We start from the raw sequence: 12,787 nt of genomic DNA, 5'->3' as shown, positions 1-12,787 counted from the left end.
ATTTGTTGTATATGCCTAGACAGATACATGCCAGAGGTGGGGTTATCTTCAATGACTGGTCAAATGCAGGCTAAGTAAAGGGGAACCATGACATCTCTAGATCTAGGCACAATCTCTTTGTATATAAGCTGTGGAATATAGAAATACTTTCTTACAACAATAGACATATGTTAGTCAAAAGTTAGGTCACTGTCCACATAAGTTCCCAAATCCCAAACAATTGTATGTTACAACTATGTCACTCATCATACATTTGCAGGGCCAGAAACAGACTTTATAGTAGATAATCATGCTTGGAGTGCTCTCAAACCAGTTCTGCCATGTTCTTTTTTTCTCTACTTTCATACTTCTGTTTTTATTAGGTTGGATGTCTGAGGTTGTTATGCTGTCAATGACATACAAGTAAGCATGTTTACTTTAATTGACAGTGGTTTCATCCAACCACATTTTTTGTAATGATGATGAAATAACTATATAATATGGGAGACAATTTGTCTGGGCTGTCACTGCATGAGCAAGCCTGAAGACAGCTGCTTGGACTTCACTTCAAAACCTAATCCAACTACACTTGGGAAGTTGCTATATTCTCCTTTTGCACTTAAATTAGAATATACTTCAGCTAATTTCAAAGTACTCTACTGTATTTTGTGCTCTGGGAGTTTTCTGTAATTAAAGCTATTTTATCAAGTGATCTCCTGGTGAAAGAAATGTTTCATTTGCTGCTTGGTAGCATGTTCTTTTTAATAGGCATGTGTGCTCTGTTTTTTTTTAAGCTAAGTGGGGATAATTCATTGAGGTATTTTGGCACGCATATGGAGGTGTGGATGCCATGGTACCTTTGTCCAATTCAGCAAGCATCTTTACATAGTGCTGCATGGTCCTACAACACAAAGACAAGCGGGGCTGGCCCCATGGCTGCACTGAATGCTTGTGAGGCATTCGGGGAGAGGCATATGCTAATTAGCCATGTGTGTTCTCTACTAAAAACTGTCTCCAAGGAAACATTTTTCATGGCCAGGTGGATCGAGAAAGCCATCTGCCATTGATCTAGCACAGACATTCCCATCATATTGCAGTAGTGAACATGGCCAAAATGATATGTTCAGCTGCTTAACTTGAACTTAGACAATAGGGCTTTCTTTTAAAATGCCATGATGGCACCAACAGCAAAATGAGATCAGAGGGTGGGGTGGATACACTAGCCCACCAGAGATTCATCTGTAAAATATTGTACTGGCACCAGAATTCGCACAGGGTGTGTATAGTGGGGTGGAGGGGACCGTCAGATATCAAGGAATACTTTAAATGCCATGATGGCACCAATGTTATTACAGAGTTTAAGGGTGGGGGAATCACTGGATACTGGGGATGCACTATACCACCAGGGTGTGTTCTGTAAAGTCCTTTAAGACACAAATATTGTAACAGGGATTGGGGTGAGGGATTCACTAGACAACAGGGAACAATCTTTCAAGTTCCATAATGGCATCACCACCATTACTGTAGGAGAGGACTGGAGTGGTGAGGGGTATCCACTAAACAGCAGGGATAAAGTGAAGTGGTATGATAGCAGAGACATTATAAAGGAGATCACAGGACAGGAGATGCACTAGACAGCAGGGATGATTCTCTAAAATGCTGTACTGACACTAATATTGTAATTGGGATCAGGGAAAGATACACTAGACCATCTGGGCCTAATATATTTTTGCCATAATGGCACAAATGTAGTCCTGTAGTAGGGGGAACCACAGGAGAGTAGATGGGGTAAGGGCAGGTATAGAGACTGTGCTGTGTGTGTGTGTGTGTGTGTGTGTGTGTGTGTGTGTGTGTGTGTGTGTGTGTGTGTGTGTGTGTGTGTGTATGTGCTTGTGTGTATGTCAGTGTGTGTGCATGTGCTTGTGTTTGTGTACTTGCTGTGTGAGAGTGATGGGGGGAATGCCACTGCCTACACAAGCTGCTGGTTACTACAGTGACTTGCAGATCAGTCATGATCGGCATGTTGTGGTAGGAACTGTTAGCCAAAAAAAATGCAAATTATGTAATAATGATGTTTACTTCATCATGGCTATTATTTTTCTGAATCACAAATAGGCATGTAGTGGTAGAAAAGGTTTTCTAGCATGATTCATCTCATAACTGGAACTTTAGTGAATTCCTGGGAGCCATGCATCAAAGTTCTGCTTGGCTGAACAAGAACTATAGGAGCATGCCTGAGTACATCTACTTTGACTTGTCCTCAAAACCTGGTCCAAGTATTTGCACCTTCTGGTTTTGTTAAAAAAAATCCATAAGAAGCATATTACTTTTGAACTTACTGTGTGCTAAACATAATCTGATGTAGTACAAAGCTACATTCAACTAAGCACAGCTATACACTGTTACACAGACACTTGAGCACAGTTACAGACATGTGCACACTTGTGGTTACTTTCTTTTGGCTATACAGAGTTACAGACATCTGCTGCTGAGAGCACTTGCACACAGTAGTCTGATACATGTAGTGTACTGTTCTAATCTTACTATAGCCATTCCATACTCTGTCCTTTTACATTTATTTGTCTGCTTTTGTGGTACCCAGGCCAAACTGCTAGTCACTGCTGTAAAATTTAATCTCTCACATCACTTTTATTTGTCTGCTATTGTGGCATCTCGGTCAAACTGACAGTTCTTATTTCCAGTACAGAGTAATCCATTGCTGTTGCCTTTACTGTTTTTGCATTACTATTTGCCACTGATGATTGCATTGCATTGAAACTCTTTGCTGTTGTGGCACCCAGTTTCTTTGCTAGGCATTATATTCAATGTCATAGCACCTAGTACCTTTCCTGGATCTTGTTACCCCCAACTCCAAGATGAGATGCAAAACAAAAGAGGAGAGGAATTCTTCTACTTAGCAAAAAAGTCTGACCCTTATGCTTTATAAAATGTATCCTTATAAAAAACATGTTATTCTACCGGCAACTGCGTAAGAAGAGTCTGTTTCCTAACTTGTTTCTCCTCAACTTCACACTAGGGAGGCAGGGATGCAGGTTCTTTCTCTGATCTGCTCCCTTCTCAAATCACTGTCACTATATAAAAACAGATATTTCAGTTTCAGATTTCATATCCTTCAGAAAATCCATGATTATGCAAAACCTGTTACTCTAGTAGCAACTTAAAAAAAAAAAAAGCTCTTCTAATTCTTCCTTTAACAAATCACTTGCTACAAAGTAGCAATTGGTTTGGTAGAGTGATTCCATTACAATATGTGATTCACACAATAAGCACTTCAGGTCTTCATCCTGAAAGCAATTCCATTTTTGTCATTTAGTTCTAATTGCTAGTACTTCAATAAAGACCCATCAGTAGCATATGTTTTTCTCAAAAATCTTTTTATTGATTTATAAAAATAACATAAAATCAACCATCATACATTGTAAATAAAAACTTTTTAGGAGTTGATTAAAGTTATACAACTTGTAATAACAGATTGCAACTCTTTAGGGTGAGAAAAATAACATACAACAATATATACAATATATACAATAGGTAACCAAGAAACAAATGAGAGGAAGAAAAAAAAAATTAAATTATAGACATAAGTAAAAATAACTTATGAGAGTAAAAAGATTATACTTATGAACCCAGACAAGAAAAACTTTAGACGCTATTAATTATTAATAATACAAAGGACCTTCTCCAAAACTTTGTTTTTTAAAGCCATTCTTTTAGGACTCTTTATCATAGTTTTCTGAGCAGCAATATATGTGTAAGCCATTTTTCTAAAAGTATCCCAATTTAATTTATTTGGGTAATGTAAAGTTTTAAAAGAGAACAAATAAATATAAACACATTAGTATCCACTTTAGAAAAATGAACTATAGGTATGTGAAGTATAGCAGTTTCCCAAGACAAAGTGGATTTATGATAACCCATTTTCTGTAATCTTACTTTCAAAGAAGTCCAAAGTTTATGGGAGAAATGGCAGAACCAAAGAATATGCAAAAGGTAGGCATGAGGGAAGGAACAACATGGGCAAGAAGGAGATTTACTAGTATCAAATTTATTCAGTTTGGAAGGAGTATAATAAGCATTATTATTAATCATCAATTGTGTATAGAACATTTTCTTGAAGGGGGTATCCCAAAGTATTTCTAATGGCCAAGAGTTTTTGCTTCTCAGTTATTTGAGAATTATGATTCCCCCAGACATCTGAGAAAAGGCAGCACGACTCTTGTATTAATTTATTTAACAAGTTATATGAATTTGACAACATTTTCACAGGTGATGATATTGTTCTAATTATCGTGTCTAAATTATTAAGATCTTGCTCTTTTGGTTTTGTGAGAATATCTCTAACCATAATCACCTCCCTTAATTGACGTAAGATTGTAGTATACTTACAATTAACTTTCAATGTATTACGTACGTTCACCAGGGTCAAGTTTTTATACTTCAAGAGATCCCATACATTCATATTTTTTATAAGGGGATATTTTGTTAAATTGAATGGTGAATTATCCAACTTTATGTTAGGATTTAAGTGAAGTGGTTGGAGTAAATGGAAAATATTATCAGATTGATAAGTTTTAATAACTCCTGAAAGGCTTTGATCTTTTGTTTAAGGAAATTTGAGATTTTTAAAGTGTTGAGAATATCTATAGACAAGAATGGAATAGCCGCAGGATTTATGTTTTTAGATAAAATATACTGATACCATAACTTAACCCAAGTTGGAGAGTAAATGTGATGAATGTTATTCATTTTAGAAATGGACCATAACTTGTTTGACGAAACAATTAAGTAATAAAGATAGAAATTTGGTAATCCCAGACCACCCTTATCTTTAAGAATTGCTAATCTAGAATAAGAAATCCTAACAGTTTTAGGGAACCACAAAAATTTAGCTAGTTCTTTATTAACTTTGTCAAAGAAGGATTTGGGAATTATCTGATCTGAAGAATTAAATTGATATAAAAATTTGGGAAGAATATTCATTTTAATTATTGCGGCTTTGGATAGAAGTGATAAATTAAGACATTCCCATCTACGCATATCCGACATTATTGATAACCATAGTTTATTTAAGTTATTTTGAAATGAAGAATGATTATTATGTTCCATATTAACACCCAAATATTTAACCCCAAAAGTAATTTGAAACTGGGAATCCGAAAGTAAGTAAGATTTATGTGCCATATGATTTAAGGGAAGAATATGTGTCTTCTGAGGATTTATGAGATAATTCAAAGCAAGAGAAAACTGTTCTATTGAGTTAATTATTTTATTAAGATCTGTGATAGGAGTTTGGAAGTATATGACTAGATCATCAGCAAAAGCAGAGAAAAATAATTTAGTATTGAAAATCCTGGGAATCCTATGAAATGTGTTTTGTGATATGTATAAAAGTAATGGTCCTAAATATAGATTAAAGAGAAAAGGAGACAAAGGGCAACCCTGTCTTGTACCTCTAATAATCTTTATAGAGGATGATGTGGAACCATTAATGTGAAGTCTAGTAAAGGTTTCTTTATATAGGGTTTTGATTAAATTTATAAAAGAGATGGGAAAATTGAAACAGGACAAGGCTTGAAAAAGAAAATCCCAACACACTCTGTCAAAAGCATTCGAAGCATCAAGGATCAATGCATACATTGGGTTATTATCACCTTTTGTAAGATGGATACTAGATTCCAAAGTCAGAGTGTTGTCCCATACATGTCTGTGAGACATAAACCCTGTTTGGTCCGGGGATATTATTGAAGGTAAAACCTGCTTCAATCTGTTGGCAAGAATAGATGATAAAATCTTGATGTCTAAATTGATTAATGAAATGGGTCTATAATTACAAGGGTCTGTTTTATCTTTATTATTTTTCAAAATTAGTATAGTTTTTGAAGTGTTCCAATGAAGATCCGCTATATCATTTAATATTCAAATATAGCTCAATGTACAGAGAATAATTTAGCACAAAACAGATTTATAGAGCAATGTCTGTACACTCTGAAGCAGTCATGTCTAATCTGTATGTCAAGAAAGAAAAGAAATGTGCAGCAATCTGTCTAGAAAGTGATAAACATCCACAAACCATTATGGCTATTGTAATTCCTACACGGATGTATATAAATGCAGTAATCAGAATTTCCAGAATCTGATGGAGTCTGCAAAATTTCTAATAAAAATGTTAATTAATGTAAAGAGTAATCACAGCTACTTCACCATGGCTCACAGTAGCTAACAGTGGACACGTGGGGGGGGCACAAATAATGCACAACTCAAAGAAATAGGATGATAAAAAAGCAAATGTGGGTTGAGGGTGAAGAAGTGGAATGTACAAGAGGTATGTTGAAATAGGAATATCTGAGGAACAGTCAGAGGGGCCTGAGTATTTTATTTTATTTATTATTTATTTATTATTATTATTATTATTATTATTATTATTATTATTATTATTATTATTTTGTGGGAATAAGCCCCCATTTTTTCCTTTGGAGAATAGAAGGAATAAAAAAGAGAGGGATAGAGGAGCAGGTCAAAACAGCAGATATAAACATAAAACAAATATCACAATACATGACATGCAAAGGTTGAAAATAAATGTAAAGGAAAACTAAGCTACACAGACAGCACACATTCAGACTCTACTACATGTTTGAAGGAAAATGAACAAACAGGGTAGGGATACATACCAGTCAAGGTGCAGTGCAAAACTACAAATGTACCTCTCTCTGAACAACTCAGTGCTGAGATGTTGCAAATTCTGTGATAGTAATACCTGAATATGTATGAACGATGGTAGGTGTATTTTGTAGAAAAATAAATAGGGATTGTAGTACACAATGGATATTGAACCCAATCATTGAGTAGTCTGGCAGCAGTACAAGTGTTAGCCAAGCAACAGCATGGATGAGCAAATCTAACCCAGGAAATGCAGGAGAAGACAAGCAGAGGATAGACTAGAACCTTCAGCCCTGCATGTAAAAAGCAAACAACCAAGCCCAATGCCAAAGAGTAGTACCATAACAAAGCAAGAATGTGGCTGTGTAATTTCAGGTATACAAAGTAAATGTGTGACATGCAGTGGATTAACACAGCCCAATCAGATAGAAATGTCAGACACATACATGCACCGATGACGTGGAATACTATGAAAATAGTAAGACATGTATGAGTAATGATATAAAAGAAATGCCATCTTTTGCATACGAAGGGAGAAAACCAATTCCTGGGTAATGCTCAACACAAAAGTAGAACAGGAGCAATGATGGAGTCCAAGCAATTGCCAGCACCATACATTCATCTGCCTTTGCTTTTGTATGAATCCCATCATGTTGATACAAGTTACTATTGTAAATGTGCAGTGCAACTATATCACAATGCTGATAATATATAGGAAAGTAAATGTATACCATGTATATATGCAACATGTAGGCCAAAGCCCACACCAGTGAGAAAATGCAACAGAAAGTAAGTATGCAATAAAGCAAGGAAACTTTATCTAAGGGGACACAATACACATGCATCTGTTCAGCATATAGGCTGGTGTAGAAGTCCAACAAAGCTCCACTGAAGCAAATGGTAAACATATGTCACATGGGCAAACTGCCTTGCTGATGGCTATAAACATCTGCGTACAAATGACACAAACAGAGTAATGAGCAACTATTAAACAGCAAGATGGATAGGTACACAAAATAATTGTCATTATGACATACACACATATATATATATATATATATATATATATATATATATATATATATATATATATATATAGAAACTGTCATGGAAACATAACACAGCAGGCAAAACAAACCCCCTTTTTGATATAAAGAGCACCATCCATCTGCAGGATTGATCAAAGGACAGTCTTGTGAGCAATGGTGCAGAACAGGAAATGGAATAAGTGCATGTACACAGTTCCAAATTACATGAGTGTCTGTATGTCAATCATAATATGTGCATACACAAGTACATCTTTGTAAATCATTGCATATATACTAGAATTGCAAACACATGGACACATATTCATATCGGTTTATGCAAGTCCTAATATAAGCTATTCTTAAAAAGACCAGCTATTGACATATGCAAGGTAAGGACAAACAAGACATTTAGGAATGATGTTAGTTAAATATCACCTCTAACAGGCCAGTGAATGTCTATGCAGTATATGAAGGACACCTGCTCATATATGCCCATCACAGTAATTTGATATAACAAGGCAAAATATTTGCCACTACATGCCACACACAAAACCATTGTGCCAGTGTGATGCAACAATGGTACAGAAATCACATAACTAAGGACCTATCATGTTTTTGAACAGATGCAAGAGAGCAATAACCAATAGAGAAATGAGTGCAATGCATACACAAGGATAACACAGAAAATACACAGAATGGGCATACTTCACTGTGGTATGTGTGAAGTATGTGTGTATATTGTAGCTTTCAACAGTTGTATCTTTCACATACAGGGCCAAAGTTTGCTGGATATTACAATATCATTCTGCATTGCATACATAGGAGTACACATATATACACACACACACACACACACACACACACACACACACACACACACACACACACACACGTAAAGAGTAGCACCCCTGCCCATATGGAGTAGTGTATGTGATAAGTACAGCATATCATGTACATCTAATTGATTACCTCATGTATAATGCAGTAATGTAGGTCCTACTGTAGCAGCAACTCAACACCATATATAACATGATATGTGCAGCATACAGTAGGATGTACATCAGAAAAGCATGAAAGGCAATATGCTCTGACTGCACAATTGTGCTTATACACTACATATTTGGATATGCCAAATACCATGGTGGCAGAATTACATAAATGGATCACACAGACAATACCCTGATGGGGCCAAACATCATGAATGATTTCTCTAACAATCTCCCAGGAGTCACTCATGGATCACATCATGTCCTGGAAGAAGTGCTCCATCAGGTTCTTCATCTGTGTCCAGAAGACATCTGCCATAATCTCCTGGATCTAGTCCCAAAAATAAAATCCCTGTCATATGGTATAAATCTTGTACAGTGAGCAGGAGGAATGATAGCATGTACAAGTCCCAGTCTGCCATCATCATTGACCCAGCCATGGTCATCATCCTTGTCCTTGGAGTCTGAGTTGCCTGGTAGTGGTTTGGTATGTCATCATCTTCTGTATCTGATAAGAGAGCCACCACACCATGGGTCCCATGGTCTGTCAAGGTTAAAAACACAGTAAGAAAAAGTACATACATAATGCTTATTCTCCAAAACTTATGAGTACATAACATGTGATATACAAACTGACACAGTCTACATGTTGTAACTTTCCTGTATGTCATATTAAAGTACTGAATTGCACTGTGCAACTGTAACACTGTATTATATGAAAGGCATGAGTTCAATCTATAACAATGTACAAAATGGTGTGTAACATAACATCACAGTCAAGTGTAAAACAGGTCTGTCATAAAACACAATCAGATGTGTACCTAAATAATGCTATTGACATATTTTGGCATGCCATTAACATGATCAAAATATGTGACAGGACATGTGACATGTTTGCTCAAGTTACATCAGAATATAGTACATTTAAAACTTAATTGTCAGACAATATGGCCCATGAGGTGTATTTATACTTTTACAGCAAAAATAGTGAGGATAGGAGGTGTATGGTCATGATCACGCAACATTCCCAATGTCCTATTATCCATATGCCTTGATGATACAAATAGAAAGCCATGTGTGAGCCATTATGTGCATCAAACAGTGTCATTATGTTTCTCCGGTGCATTACAAGGCATGCAATACACATTTTATCAGAGGCAATGCTGTTATTTAACAATTATGTATATATTAGCCATCAGTATGCATGCAAAAGACATGTGCACAGCCAAGAGACATATATACCATGACAAGGATGTTTTGATACCATGGCATACAATGCTGACATGCTTCTCCAGTCCAAACACTTACTACACTATAAGCTTACACTGGCACTGACAACATGCCATTTAAAACAGACCTCGGGTAAAACACTATTAACATACAGACCTTACAACAATGTCAAACACAGACAAAAAAAAAAACGTACTCCCATCGGCCACTTATTAGTATGCGTGTCTCACACATTTATGTCATATTTCCATCGTATATCCTGTCTATGTTCAAGTAATATATCAGGCTGACATCCCCTGAATAACATATGTTTATTCTAAATATATAGTAAGAAGAGCAAGAAATGGTAAACTTAAAATATATCTGATAAATGAGATGAGCAATGTGACATAGTTAATGACTGACGTCACAACATCATAGATTGCAATGCAATACAAAACCTTATGGCTGCATGTGACATCTACAATTTTAGGGTATCACACACACGCACACACACACACACACACACACACACACACACACACACACACACACACACACACACACACACACAAAATGCTGTTCATCAACTATTGCATCACTGTCACTACCTACATTTGCATTGCGTTTATCTATGTACCTGTGCAATTAAAACATTGTAATGATGATCATGTATATAACATATACCAATCAGGCATAACAGAAAAACAGGAGTCACTTTGGACACAACAGTTATAGAAAATATTATGCAATTTTGTGCTAAAAACAACACAGGGTGATGCACAGAAGTGCAAAACATGAGGAACTCAAGTGCATGCTAGAAATTGTCTGCCAACAGTATCTAGAATGTTGAGACATCCCTCCAATAATAGACTAGGCAGACTATGCACAGCACAGCATAACAGTCAAATGAGCAACACCAGTCAGGGCTGGGCTTATGCTAATTGGACCCATTTGGCCCAACAGGGTCCCACTACCTCAGGGGGCTTTGCACTAAACTATTACATGACCTGGAGATTTGCATGAGAAGCACTGCAGCAAACTGCAAGGTGTTTCTTAATGTTAGTCTTGCTCCTATAATAGTTACAGGTCTCACTGGTGGAGCAGACGTGTCCTGTCATGCAATGCACTAGTGGCTAGCCTGGCTTTATTAATAACCACAGTTTAACATGAATTGTGTGACTCACACAGTTAGCTTCCCACACTCCCACAGTAGTCAGTTACTGTTGCTGAATGCTGAACAGGGTTTTCAGCTTAAAACTGGTTTCATTACCCATATGATTTTATGGAGCACTCCAGTTACTGTCCAGGAAGATAATAACACATGCTTAATTAGAAGATTGATAAAGAGATACCATGTTTCTTGTTGACATAGGGTTTATAATTGATTGATAATGAATGTTGTTACAAGAGATAACTATAGAATAATTAGCCTGGCAACATGAAAACCAATACTAGCAAACACAAAAAAGATATTATGTGAGGTAGTTCATTAAGCATGAGGTGTGTGTACTGAATGCTGGGAGACAAATCTGGAAAGAGACAAATGATTCAATTTGCTGAAAATGGAAAAATATTAACAGAAGCATAAATGTAACGCAGGGATATGGCAGTATTAAAGTCACATACACATTAGGAGTAAACTGCGGTGGTGGTGCTAAAGTAGCATTGTCGCCTCACAGTATGACGTTGTCCTGTTCGATTCTCAGCTAAAGTGTCTTCTGTGTGGAGACATGCGTGAATGGGTGTACCTTCGTTGAAGTTTGTGCGTCAGAGCTGGCAACTCGGTACGTAAAAATCTACTGCCAATCATTAGAGGACCGGAGTTCCGCTGTGGCAACCCCTAACCAGGAAAAGCCGAAAGATACAACAACAACAAATTAGAAGTAAAGCAGAAATGTAAAGCTAGAAGATGGACAGACTGGACAGAGAAGTAGTTTTTGGGGGTATTATAGAAAGCTGAACAAAACGTGGGGTTTTGCCTGCTCACCTTACATTCACATGAGTTTCCTTGAAGCATCCTGATTTCTTCCCATCAGCTAGAACATGATGCTGAGTGACTAATATCCTTAGTTAGTAAGTGCGCTGTAGGGTAGCTATTCTGTTTTTAAGGAGAAGCCTAATATTATTTCTCTTATTACTGCTGTGCATTCTAAGAAATACAACTGTTTTATGTGGTTTTGCAGAAATAGACTGACCTACAGAAGGCGTTAGATCTGGGGCATAATCCATGAGTCCAAAAACATACTTCTGTTTTAACATGTCTTATGGTAAAATATAAGCCAATAAATGCACACTGGTTTATTTTTAATACATACTAAGAGGATATATTTTTAAAACTTAATTTGAAATAATCAAGTCAGCAAGTATTGGGGTGTTAGATTGGACTGGCCAGTTGAAGGAAATAACAAAAATAGCCCCTGCAATTGTAAAAGACATCTCTATTACCAGATTTACAAACAGCTATAACAGTACAAACAAATAATATGTAAAAACAGTTCACATAAAAGCACTATGGCAGTTACACACAGATTTCTATCATTTAGGTTGTGACTACAAGAATTAAAAAACATGAACCGCAGAACTGCAGTTATAAAATGTACTCTGCTTACAACTCAAAGGACAACACATAATTAAATCTATACTGTTATTAAAAAAAATCAATGACTACTGCACTTACCTTGCAGATGCATTGTGTGTAGACTAGCATTAACATTAACATGCCTGAAGCTACAATTCAAACTGTTTTTTAACTTTGAGTCTTTCTGTGGAAATAAATGTTGACACTTGTAATACATACCTCTCTCCCCCTACTGCTCATCCAGCCTGTGTATATGCCCAATGCACAGAGCTCAGTTACAAGCATGGTCTTCACCATCTGCAAAAAGGAAAAAAAGGATTTAT

The sequence above is a fragment of the Protopterus annectens genome, chromosome 5.part0, assembly GCF_019279795.1.
Source record: "Protopterus annectens isolate FY-2018-M chromosome 5.part0, PAN1.0, whole genome shotgun sequence".
Taxonomy (NCBI): domain Eukaryota; kingdom Metazoa; phylum Chordata; order Ceratodontiformes; family Protopteridae; genus Protopterus; species Protopterus annectens.
Note: the sequence above shows the minus strand (reverse complement) of the source record.